Source organism: Dermochelys coriacea, chromosome 4 (genome assembly GCF_009764565.3).
Source record: "Dermochelys coriacea isolate rDerCor1 chromosome 4, rDerCor1.pri.v4, whole genome shotgun sequence".
Taxonomy (NCBI): Eukaryota; Metazoa; Chordata; order Testudines; family Dermochelyidae; genus Dermochelys; species Dermochelys coriacea.
Window position 1 is genome coordinate 121,761,330 of NC_050071.1, and position 13,594 is coordinate 121,774,923.

The window sequence follows — 13,594 nt, forward strand, 5'->3', positions numbered from 1 at the left end:
ATGGCCCAACTAGTTTTACTTTGGAAATTTGTACTTAAAATAAATAACATCATTGACTAAAACCTTGCATGCCAAGTTTCATCCCAATATGAATCATAATCAGCTACATCTAAACCTCTGACAATATATGCTTGGTATCCAAAAATGCTGACACAAGTTGTGTAGGGGGTGGTGTTGATGTCCAGTTAGGGTTCAGTAAGCCCGATTATGGTTGCTTAGTGAGAAGAGCGAGTATCATCCACAGGAGGACCATGGATGAGGTGTGGCTGCAGCACTACACCTCTGCTTTCAGAATAGTGTGTGTTTGTATTATTTGTATTTCCAAAACATGCATCCTTCCCTCTGGGTGCATTACACACACAAGAGTCACAATCTTCCATTAAATTGGAAGGCAAACATTTCCCAGAATAATGACAACCATCTCTATAATTTAAAGAAAGGAAGAAACAGTATCATCAACCAAACAACAGGCAAGAGAAATATCTTTTCCAAACAGTGATTTGGTATATTTTTATCTCGGGTAGCAAGTTGCTTATCCAGATTCTGATAGGGCTTACCTCCTATCACCTGCAAGGCCAAGAGAAAAAGCTAATTTGTTATACTCTGCACTTGGGGAGTGATTAACTAATTGCCTCCTAGCCAAAGGTGTGGAGCTAGGCCTTATAAGTAGATTGAGAGAGCTCAGTTGGGAGGAGATAGGTCTCTTGTAGAGAGAAGCCCTGGGATAGGATTTAACTGACAGAAGACAATGGAGGAAGAACTCTACAGAAGCAGATTAGGTCTCTTCGGGGAAGGTGCCAACAAAAGAACTACAGTGGCACCTGAGAGGGGCAGATGATGTTTTAAGCTTTGTTTGGATTTTCATTTGGAATTTCTCTGTTAGTCCAGAAGGGATTTAGACATCCATGTCACTTGGCTGGAGGGTCAAGCTACAAAAACCTAGAGGGAGAGATGGGAGAAGACAAAGACTGGGAAAGGCCTTTCCAGAGCCAAGGGAGAGCCCAGTAAGGGTGCCAGGGTCAAGGACTCTGTGCAGCCCTGCAACAAGAGGCAATGGGGTACCCACAAGATGAGGACACACTATTACACAGATAAATAACATGGTCACAGTACTGCTGTCCTGCAGCTATTGCCCTGTAGCTCAGTTAGATGAACCACCTTGTATTCCATAGCATGTACTACTGTAGTGGGAACAATCATCATCATGATGACATTTCCACCTCCCTCCAGTGGTACTTCCAAGCCACCTGGATTGGCAGCATGTTCTGAATCAGGCCTATTAATCTTTGTGACTTTTATTATTTTGTATCATTCCAGTAATCTTTTCAATTTGTAAAAGTTTGCAGCTCTAGGAAACCTTATCACCCATTCAGAAGTACACCTTACGTTGTGTACTGTGCAAGGGGACTCATAGTGAGATTGAGGGCACTAAATGGGTCTGAAGTAAAAATTAGGCTACAAGTATATTATGAAAGCTCTTGAAATTGTAAACCCTTTATATCCCAGAATTTCATGTGGCTTAGAAACCCCTATAAGGGCAGCTTTTTAAACTTTGAGAACGGTGATAGCTTAAAATAGGGCATGTCTACATTGACCTTGGGAGCAATCGGTCCAGCGGGGGTCAATTTATCGCGTCTAATGAAGATGTGATAAATTGACCGCCGAGTGCTCTCCCGTCGATTCCGGTACTCCACCGGAGCAAGAAGCGTAAGCAGAGTCGACGGGAGTGTCCGCTATCGACTTACTGCAGTGAAGACACTGCAGTAAGTAGCTCTAAGTACGTCGACTTCAGCTACGCTATTTTCATTGCTGAAGTTGCGTAATTTAGACCAACTTAGCTGGCCCTCCCCCTCCCCCAACCCCACCCTTAGTGTAGACCAGGCCTATGGTTTAAAAAGGTGGTAAAGTTCTTCTAATGGGACCTTGTAGTGTAACGATCACATTGGCAAGCACTGGCTAACGTATCAAGTTCATAAGTTCTGGGTTCTTTGTGTAAGATGTTAATAGTTTATTTGAAATGCAAATGAGGGTGAACTAAATTTTATTATTAAACCACGTTTCACATTTGAAGTCCAACTTTGATGTGTGATTATGGAAAGAGAGTTTCTGAAATTTGGCTGCAGTTTCTACATCAGCTGCATGTATTCTTAGGGAGTTGTTTTTGTTTTAGTTAAAAAAAATATTGTTAGACTACCACATCTTTTAATAAAATTTCCTTTCTTCCAAGGCATCAAACAGAGTTGCTACTGTGGCTCATTTGTTTATCTCAAATGGACTTGAAGTTATTTACTGGAGAGGACAGGACTTGTGTACTGACATTCAGATTTCCTTCAGAGACCCTGTTTTATACAGCTCCACTTACACTACTGACTGCTGATCAATAACACTTGATTGAAAAACAAACAAAAATAAAAATCCAAGAAGGTCTCCTGAACACATCTGCCTGCATTGCCTCTGTGAAAAGAGATCACTTCCCATCTTTAGCTTTCTGCCTTTGTCTGAAGGTGTAGGCAGTGTGTCAGGACTTTAAATGAAATCCTCCTCATTTTTAGGACCTTTCTGATATTTTTGCACTGAAAATGTATAATTTTTTTTTGCAGAGCAATATTCTCCAATTCCATGCACAAAGTGTAGTCATTTATAGTGGCGCAAAATAAGTATGTAAAAAGCCACTGTTCTGCTCTGTAGTGTTCTCTCCCCACTTTGCACAGATATAAATGATCACCCAACTTGCAAGATAGTCAAGAATCAGGCCCTGAGTGTATGGTCTGTCACATAATATTGAAACTCTTAATATATTTGGCTTGTTGTTTGTATGGCTAAGGCTGTGTCTTATTCTTATTCCAGCATTCAGGAAATGTTGTCAAAGCAGGTCGATAGGTACTTAAATTGGTTTATCAGAATAGAAAAAAAACTCTTTCACTACCATAGCCAGACCATGAAAAATTTGAATCAGGATGAGCATCTTCAGCTTCTAGAAGGAAAGGGAAGGAGAATGTTATTTTTTATAAAAAAAAGATGAACGGTATGTCCTCATCTGGAATACTGTGCTCAGTTCTAGTCACCCCATCTCAAAAAGATATAGCAGAAGTAGGTTGAGAGACAGAAGATGAGAATGACTGGGCATAGAAAAATTCTCTCATATAACAAGGGATTGAAAAGATTTAAAATAAAAATGAGTGAAGGGGAAAATAAACTACACAGTATCATCACTAGAGAAGGCTGATTCAGAATTTCCGGTCCTTATTTTTATAATAAAAATAACAAATGGACACTGATTTAAACTTAAAGGAGGGTAAATTGAAAACTGATGAGAGAGAATATTTTTTCATAAAATGCATAATTAGCCCATGGCACCCATTGCCACAAGATGTCTTAGAGACCAAAAGTTTAGGAGGATTAAAAAAGATTGGACATTTATATGGATAACAAGAATATCTGGAAAAAAGAAAAGGAGTACTTTTGGCCCCTTAGAGACTAACAAATTTATTTGAGCATAAGCTTTTGTGAGCTATAGTTCACTTCATCGGATGCATGTAGTGGAAAATACATTGGGGAGATTTTATATACATAGAGAACATGAAACAATGGGTGTTACCATACACACTGTAACAAGAGTGATCAGGTAAGGTGAGCTATTACCAGCATGAGAGAAAAAAAAAAGGGAATATCTGGATTGATAATGGTAAATACTACACAAACCTTTTCAAAAAAGCTCCGGAGAGCTTTGGATAGGATCTTAACCCTTCTACTTTGGGACAAAAGCCAGTGTCTACTATGAGGGTTATAAGTTAACTATCTCTGGGGAATCCTACTGCCTACTTCAGCTAGTACTAGAGCACTGATTTGATCCGGTATGGGAATTCCAGTGTTCCTATGAATAGTGTGACTTGGGAATTATTTTTAGGTTATATATCTTTACTTTGGAGAGAAATGAAATGAAATGAATGGAGAAGATAAAAAGCAAATGGCCTTGAGGAAAACGTTTCAACAGTAATTTTTTGTTTATGTAAAATAAATGTACTTTCTGAAACTGTCAGATCTGATATTGCTAGATTCTCTTTTTTTCTCATTTATTCAACTTCATGCAAAATTTATTGTTATCCATTATCAGAATGGAGGCATCTTTTTTGTTCCTGATATATTAAAATCAAAATAGCAGCAATATTTCAAAAAGCATAGACTAAGGCAGTTTCAATGCATTTCTGGCTGGGAAGAAGAGCTCAAAGAAAATGCAAAGGAATTCAAACAGATTGCAGCCTTTAAATGCTAATTGTTTTTTTCTGCTATATTGTTGATAGAACCTATAAGGAAGAGAGTGGGAATTCATTTTTGATACAGATAATTAAAGGAAGAGGGTGTGAATAAACATATTTATCTTCTTCTAGATATATCACTCCTATATCACTCATTTGAGCTCAATTACTAATGGTCAGTGTAATGTTTTAGTTTTTATTGTATTTGAAGTTTAATTATCTGTTACTTTATTATTTTTATTTATATTCTGATAGCATATAGAAATGTTGTGCTAGACATTATAGCTGGTTAGAAAATGTTATTTTTCTTTTTCTTTCTTTCTGCAGAAAATTTAGACATTTTGGTAAAAAAAAAAAATAAAACGTAAATATTTCAGCTGAAAACTGAAATATTTCAATTCAGAAATGCTGCCACAGTTGTAGCTTGTTCCCATTCCTCTCTATAGATTGTTTTCCCTGACTGAATTTCATCCACCATCTCTTAGTGAGGGGAGGGAGGTGTGTAAACTGAGTCCAGTAGCTGTGGTACATCATGGGAGATGAAGTGTAGAGCCCAGCCCACTGAAATGAAGGAGACATCGGATGATTTAACTACAGTTCCATGAGATACTGTAGCAGCATATCAAGTTAAAATATTTCAATTTTTCAATTAACTCTTTCAATGACACTTTTTGTGAAAAATTTAATTTAATCAAAATCCCAATTTTTCCATCCAACTGTTTAGATGGAAAATTTTCAACTAGCCATACTAGATACAGCATAAATGCATAACAAATAAATGATATCTGCCCTGAAGAGCTTACAGTTTAAGATCAAACAAGTGGATAAAACAGCATGTTATTTAGAGATGGCATGAAGCAACAAATAAAGTTGTGATCTGAAACTAAATTATATAGTGCATTTCTAGCCTCTGAACTGGGATCAGCTCTCTCTCTCTCTCTTTCTTCTTAGTACATTCCGCAATGTGGGCTCAAGCCTTAAGTCCTTAACTGACAGTGCTAATGATTTTCTCCAATGACATAAGTTGGCTTCAATACGGTTTCTGAGTGAAGAAGAACTAAATAAGGAATTCAAAACGGGGCACAAAGGACTATATTCAGTGGCGTCAGCTGATTTGGGTCACACTGTTGATGCATGGCATCTGTAAATATGACATAAATGGCTAGTTAAACTGGGTTTATGGTTGCTTTGCCTCACATGTTCGAACACGTGTATACCAGTGAACCTGGCCCCATATTTTAGCTTTTATTTGTGGAACCTAGGGCATTTGCTCCTTTGGATTAAGTCTATGAAGTTAAGCCAATTGAAAGCTGGTGTAATAGGAGGAGGAGGGTTAGTAGTACCATAGTAACTAGAGACCCCACCAAGATGGTTTATGACACTATACAGACACATCGTAATAATAGTCCCTTTCCCAAAGAGAGTATGATTAGGTTAGACAAGACAGACTATTTTATGAAATTTTGCTGATATAGATAAGGCTTGAGTATGTCTATGCAGAGCTGCTGCAGTAACTTGACAAAGTTTACACCTCAGCTATGTCTTTGTTTGGTTTTTTTTTCCCCATGCATTTCAGTGATCTCATCTTCCAGTGCTGCTACTAACATTTTTTGAGACTATTTTTTTTCTGTTGGTGAATAAAGCACACTGATTTAAACATGGAGTTCAAACACAGGGTTTTCCTGCTCATGAGGATCACTTAAAAAGGGATTTCCTATCTTCCCGCATTTTCTTTAACAGTGGCATTACAATATAAATATAATAATGTCCTGTTGAAGAAACGTAATATAGTTGAAACTAAGTATAGTTGCATGTAAATCTGATATGGGTAGGCAAAGTCATTGCTCTCCTCTCAATGCAGCATGTGCCCATATCCACACATTTGGTTAGCATCCAAAACATACACCCTTCTTGGAGTTCTCCTTTATTCTTAACTTCAGAACAAAACTATATAAACCTTAGGATTTTTCAGGATTACTGGCCCAATAGATATGGAGGAAGCTGTAGATGTGATATTTCTGATTTTAGTAAGATTTTTGATGCAGTCCCACATGACATTTTCATAAGTGAACTAGGGACACACAGTCTAGATGAAATTAATATAAGGTAAGTGCATAACTGGTTGAAAGAGTAGTTATCAATGGTTCACTCTCAAATTTGGAGGATGTTTCAAGTAGGGTCCTGCAGGAATCAGTCCTGGATCCAGTATATTCAACATTTTCATTGATTACTTAGATAATGGAGTGGAGAGCATGCTTCTAAAATTTGCGGATGACACCAAGCTGGAAGGAATTGTAAGCACTTCAGAGAACAGGATTAGTATTCAAAATGACCTTGATAATTGGTTTAATTTCAGGAAGATGAAATTCAGTAAAGGCAAGTGCAAGTATTGCATTAGGAAGGAAAAATCAAATGCACAACTACAAAATGGGGAATAACTGGCTGGGCAGAAGTATTGCCGAAAAAGATTTGGGGGTTACAGTGCATCACAAATTGAATACGAGTCAATAATGGTGATGCAGTTGTGAAAAAGGCTATTATTATTATGGAATATATGTAAAAAACTGGTGGTAATGTCCCCCTCTACTCGGCTTTGGTGAGGGCTCAGCTGGAGTACTGTGAGTAATTCTGGGTGCCACACTTTAAGAAAGATTTGAACAAACTGGAGAGAGTTCAGAGGAGAGCAACAAAAAATGAGAAAACGTATAGAAAACTTAACCTATGGTGGAAGGTTAAAAGAACTGTGCACGTTTAGTCTTGAGAAAAGAAGACTAATGTGAAACTTGAGAACAGTCTTCAAATAAGTGAGAGTGTTATAGAGAGGACTGTGATCAATTGTTCTCCATGTCCACTGGAGGTAAGAGATGAAGTAATGAGCATAATCTGCAGCAAAGGAGATTTAGGTTAGATATTCCAAAAAACTTTCTAACTATAAGGATAGTTAAGCACTAGAAAGTAAGGGGTCCCTATCATTAGAGATTTTTAAGAACAGGTTAGGCAAACACATATCAGGTATGGTCTAGGGACAGTCCTGCTTCAGCACAGGGGGGTGGACTAAATGACCTCTCGGGGTCCCTTCCAGCTCCACCCTTTGATGATTCAGTTAGCTTTCTCCTGATGAAATTATTCTGCTTCTTCCCTGTAAAGCCCCTTAGGCCTGATTTGACTATCACCCCCTTGTCACGCTGATTCAGAAGGAAACACAGACCCTTTTATACTATTGACTTGGATCTAGTGAGAGCCATCTTATCTAACAGACGAGAAGTGTCAGCTGAATACTACTGTTTCACCATGCAAGGTCCAAGAACTTAACAGCTTGTCAAAATTTCAAACTTTTTGGGCACCTAGTTAAGCACCTAAAGCTTTTTGGTTTTTTAGGCAGCTAAATAAATGCCCTGATTTGCCAAGGTGCTGAGCAGGCATGGTTCCTAGTGACTTCAACAGGAGATGAAGATGATTGTCCTCTTTGAACTGAGTCCACGTATTTTGAAGTGAATGTAGGCAATTCACTTTGAGCCCAAACTTAAAAATTTGGGTCTTAGCCTCTTTGTTCACATGATGTTACGAAAATGAATTAAAGTGCTTTGGTCTATTATATATGGTCTATTAAGTGCTATGTGTGGGCCATTATGAAAAGGACATGAAAGATAATCTAAGCAAGCAAAGTAATCTAAGCAAAAATGGGTAACAAGTCCTGTATTCAAGACCATATAATCAGTAAGTGAGGAAGATTTAAATATAGCCGCTGCCTCTAGTTTTGTTTTCAATTAATAGCTGACAGGTGAAGGAAAAAGCAGATACACCATTAACTTGGACTTGTTTCAAATTCTGCAAATACCATTCCTAGGCAGCCAGACTCATAGGGCTTCTTTATATTTTAGTTCTTAATGAAGAAAGTGAGTTTAAGGGAGCAAAAAAGAGTTTGTGAGCTTGTAACTCTCCATGCAAAACTTGCCAAAGTTTCCCAGCTCTGCTTCAGTATATACGTGTATTAGTCACCATAAATTAGTTTGCCTGCTAGCCCAGCCTTGTTAAGCAGAATAGAAACTCTCTAAAGTCAATGCATATAGCAAAGCTTTAAAATCACTAACGAGTAGAAATGTTTCAGAATGGGGATTTTAAAAAAAAATTTGAAGAAGAAAATGGTATGTTGAGGAATGGAACAATGACTTGATCTGACCTATCACACTGTGCTTAGCAATTCACCCTCAAATGAAATAAGACCTAAGAATAAGAGAGAAAGGGTGGTCATAATATAGAAGGTTACTATAGTGTTTATCTTAAATTGTTAGTATTCACATTGTGATCCACAGGAACATTTCCAGTTGCTCTGCGGAGGTGTCTTTGTCACAATGGTGAAGCACTGTGACATTTGCTGCTCGTTACAGATAAGAGCAACACTCGCTTAGGTTTTCCAGAAATCATTTTGACCAACTACACTAAAAATAATGTTCAAAGCACTTTTCTTACCATCTGTATGCCTGTTTCATGTCTCTCTTGGTCAAGTATTTGTTTGGTGCAAATTCAGTGATGGTCAGATTTGCAGAGGACACCAAAATTGGAAGGGTAATCACCACACAGAAAAAAAGGGGGGGGGGGGGAATGCTAAACTAACCTGGGGAGATTAGAGAATTGGGAGCTTTGGGCATTAAAGCAAGATTTGGTACTAATAAGTTATGCACCCACCATAGATTAAAAATGAGGTGTTGTAACCAAGCTGTCAGTTGGATAGCAGTAAAGTGAGTTTATTGTAGTTGTCTGATTTTCCTTTCTCTCACACCTGTGTAAACTGGCAATTACCCTGCTAAAAGCAATAGAATTATATCAGTGTAAAACTGTTGAGAAAGGAGAATAATACTTAGTACACTCTGACTGCTTTCTGCTTCTCCAGTGATTCAAAGCAACTGTAAAACTGTCTTAAAATGGGTTTAAATGACAAAGAATTTACGTAAAATTAAATTTCATTAAAGGGGTTTATAGCTGCATTGTGTTGTTGAAGCAGTGGAAGTATATCAGTGAATATAAGTGTATCAGCCAGAGTACATCAGTGAATCTGGCTCAATATTTGCATTCTATTTGCTGCAAAGAAGGAGTTGGATTAGAGTTGGGAAGGGAGGTATCCATGAAAAATTTGCTTTAAGTGATTAACAATATGAAAAAGCTTGAAAGCCATCATCCCAAGAAATTAATCATGTCCAACTTAGTCCTCCTCATGCTTTCTCTCCCCCTTGGATCTTTCTTAATCCCTGGAATGTTTACTGAAGTTTCAGAATAATTATTTTCTCTGTCTGAAATGTTTACTAAAGTTTTATCTGCCTCCTCAGTGGGAAGCTACTATTTCATACTGACAACATTCTGAATGAATATTTGTAAGAATTTTTTTCAAAGTTTCAAGGGAGCTCAGAATTATCCTTGCAATGGGACTGTGGTTGCAACCTTAACTATACAGTGGCTGTCTCCCCTCGACCATAAACCACACAATATAACAAAAAAAGCATTTGACATTTTTTTTCTGAACATCTAACTATATATTGTGACAGGGCAAGGCCAGATGGCTAGAGAAAAGTAGTCTTACTGGGATCCGGGAAGTGGGCGGGCGAAGCCCGTCCACTGCTAAAGGATCCCCCCCCAGCCTAAAAGGGGGATCCACAGGACCTAGATACCCAAAAAATTCTGGGGGACAACTAATAAAATAACAGGGACAGGAGTGCAGTCAAAGGGTCAAACGAAGGGAACTGGACGGGGACACCGCGCAGAGAACCCCGGACAGCGCCCACTTGCTCCTCAAAGGCGTCAAGGGAGTCAGAGGACGCCGCCCAGAGGAACTCTGCCCAGATACATGAACGGACCGAGGATCGGAAATAGGCCCCACACTCACAGGAGACTCCATCGGACAACCTCCTCACTCTGGTTTTGTAGATGACCATTTTAGCTAGGGCCAGGAGGAGGTTGACCAGGAGATCCCATGACTTTGTGGGGCCATGGATAGGGAGTGCATAAATGAGAAGGTGAGGGGAGAAGTGCAACCAAAAACGTAATAAAATATTAGTGAGGAGCCGGAATAGGGGCTGCAGCCTGGCACACTCCTGGCACACTCCAGGGTATCCCTCACACCGCAAAAGGGGCAGATGTCCGGGATTGAAGTGAACCGCGCCAAGTACACGCCCGTGCTCACGGCTCCGTGAAGGAGCCGCCAACTGACATCCCTGGAGGGCCTTGGGACTAAGGTGGAATATAGGCTGGCCCATCGGGGCTCCTCACCCTCCAAAGGTGGCAGGAGGTCCCGCCATTTTGTATCGGGGCGGGACACGAGGGTGCGGGCATGAAGGGTGTGGAGCACGAGCGTGTAGAGATCTTTTCTTGGTGTGGTTTGAAAGCAGACTGGCTGCATCTCGTGCAGCCGGCTTCTAGTGAAGGGGTTGGTTGGGTCCACGGGGTAGGGGTCCAATTAAAAGGTCCGGCGGGCCTGGGGTAACGGGTGGGCGGGGCGTGCCCTCGTGCAGGACCTGGTCGAGATGAACCCGAGCAACGGGCGGCAAAGCGGCCTTCACCTCCTGAAGTATGCGCCGGGGAGTACAAGGTCTGGAAAGCCCCATGCGCTGAGCGAGTGTCAGGATCCAGCCAGTCTCCCCGGTCATAGTCCAGGAGGTCTCCGACTCTTGTGACCTCTGCCAAGATCAACCTCTGGCACACCGAGCGGGACTCCGCCACCTGCAGACGGAGCTGGGGGTTGTGTAGCAGGGGCTCTGCGAGGAGATCTGCCCCCTCGGTGGCCGCCACGGACCTGGTCGTTGTAAAGAGTTTCCAGGTCCGGAGGAGGTCCTGGTAGAAGACCGGCAGCCCAGAGAGGTCTCGCGGAAGACCTCTTGGATGGAGATAAAGGAGCTGCCGGTCTTAGCGGAGCCCTCGGAAGCGGCGCAGGAAGGCATGCGCCAGTATACTCCACGCTGGACTACCTGCACCATAAAGGAGCCTCTGCAGGGTCTGGAGGCGGAAGACATGGACCTGAGTAAGCAGACATTTTAGGCCCTGCCCTCCCTCCTCCAGAGGTAGATGAAGAACCCCTGCAGGGACCCAGTGCAGTCCTGACCAAAAGAACTCCAGAATCGATGGCCGGAGGTTGGCCAGGAAAGACGGGGCCGGGACCAGGATGTTGAGTCGGTACCAGAGCATGGACAGGACTAGTTGATTAAGCACTAGCGCTCTCCCTCAAAGGGAGAGGCACCGGAGTAGTCCTGTCCATTTCTGGAGCCGCTCTATCACTCCGCCCTCTAAATTCTGCCAGTTCTCCGGCAGACAGGGATGCGTGGCAGAAAGGTAAACGCCCAGATAGAGCAGCGGACCCGTGCTCCACCGGATGGCCTGAAGCGCGGGTGGGAGGGAGCTCGCCTGCCGCCAGTCCCCTACCACCAAGCCAGAGCTCTTGACCCAGTAGACCCGCATGGAGGAGGCTGCCGAATAGATGTCCTGGCAAGCCTCCACCCGGGCCAAGTCGCCTGGGTCCTGGACCATGAGGAGCACGTCATCAGCGTACGCCGACAGGACCAGCCGCAGCTCCGGCTCCCGCAGCACCAACCCTGTCAACCTCCTTCGGAGGAGACAGAGGAAGGGCTCTATCACCAGAGTGTACAGCTGGCCCAAGTGGGGGCACCCCTGCCATACTCCTCGCCCGAAGCTGACCGGTTCGGTCAGGGTCCAGTTGAGCCTGACCAAACACTCTGCGGAGGCGTACAGCACCCAGAGAAAACTCACAAACCTGGGTTCGAAGCCAAACGCATGCAGAGTGCTCAGGAGATACCTGTGATCCACCCTGTCAAACGCCTTCTCCTGATCTAAGGACAGGAGGGCGAACGTCAGACCATCCCTACACCCAAGTTCCAATAGGTCCCGGACCAGATATAGGTTCTCGAAGATGCTGCGGCCCGGGAAGGTGTAGGTCTGGTCCGGGTGGACCACGTCCGCCAGCACGGACCCTAGCCACAGCGAGATGGCTTTTGCCACGACTTTGTAGTCCGTGCTGAGGAGCGAGACGGGACGCCAATTTCGTAAATCGTGGAGGTCCCCCTTCTTCGGCAATAAGGCGAGCACGCCTCGCGTGCACGAAAGAGGGAGGACCCCGCTCTGCAAAGACTCGGCCCAGACGGTGACTAGGTCTGGGCCCAGTACGTCCCAGAACACGTGGTAGAACTCCACGGTCAGCCCGTCTATGCCCGGAGATTTGTTGGTGGGCATGCGATGGAGGGCTTCCGAGAACTCAGCCAGAGTGAGAGGCAGCTCTAACCGGTCTCGGTCGCCCGCGCTGAACTATCGGGAGCTCCTCCCAGAGCACTCTGCAAGCGTTAGGATTGGTCGGATCCGTGGAGAAAAGGCTTGCATAGAAGGCTCTCGCCCTCCCGCACATCTCCACCGGATCCGTGAGGGGGGTGCCATCTTCTGCCACTAGGCAGATGACATGTTTTTTAGCCCTCCTCTTTTTCTCCAGGGCGTAGAAGAAGCGGGAGCAGCGATCCATCTCCCGAAGGAGACAGTTGCGGCATCGAATAAAGGCACCCCGGGCCCGATGGTCCTCGAGGGTCCGGAGCTCCTCCCGCTTCTCCCGGCACGCTCCACAGAGGGCTGGATCCTCGGGGCTGGCGGCCAGATGCCTCTCCAGCTCTAAGACCTCCCGTTCCAACTGCTCTATCGCCGCATCCCTCCGTCGGCTGGCGCCCCAGGTGTAGTCACGTTAGAAGAGCAGAAGGGCGCGCACCTTCCCTAAGTCCCACCACCACCGTGCCGAGGGAAAGGCACGCCGCTGCCCTCGCCAGGCCAGCCAGAACACCCAGAAGGACGCCACAAAGCCCGCATCCTCCAGCAAGCTGTTGTTAAAATGCCAATAGGCTGGCCCCGGCCTCTCCGCGCATAGGGAGGCTGTCACGGTGGCTATATGATGGTCAGAAAATGGGGCCGGCCGGATGCTGGAGGAGTGGGCTCATGAAAGATGAAAGCGTGATAAATAAATGCGGTCCAACCGGGAGTGGCGCGACCGATGGGCCTCCACCCGGACAAAGGTGAACGTGGAAGTGTCATCCGGGTGGTGGTTGCGCCAGATGTCCACCAGGGAGTGGTGTTCGACTATCTCCTGGAGGACGGTGATGGCGGCCGGGCTCTGCTCGGTCCCCGAGCGGTCCCGCTCCTCAAGGATGATGTTAAAGTTCCCTCTCAGGACCAGGCACTCCTGAGGATCCAAGGTGCCGAGGAAGGCGGTCGCCTGCTGATAGAATTGCAGCCGCTCCGGGCTCGCTGCTGGGGCATAGACGTTGACGAGGTTGACTACGAGCCCCTCCATGCAGACCCGG

General features: G+C 44.0%; 1 protein-coding gene across 4 annotated transcripts in view; it reads left to right on the forward strand.

Moving 5' to 3' along the window:
• Positions 1 to 13,594, forward strand: part of SORCS2 (sortilin related VPS10 domain containing receptor 2) — an 847,342-nt gene that overhangs the window by 566,820 nt on the left and 266,928 nt on the right. The gene's annotated exons all lie outside the window — the stretch shown is intronic.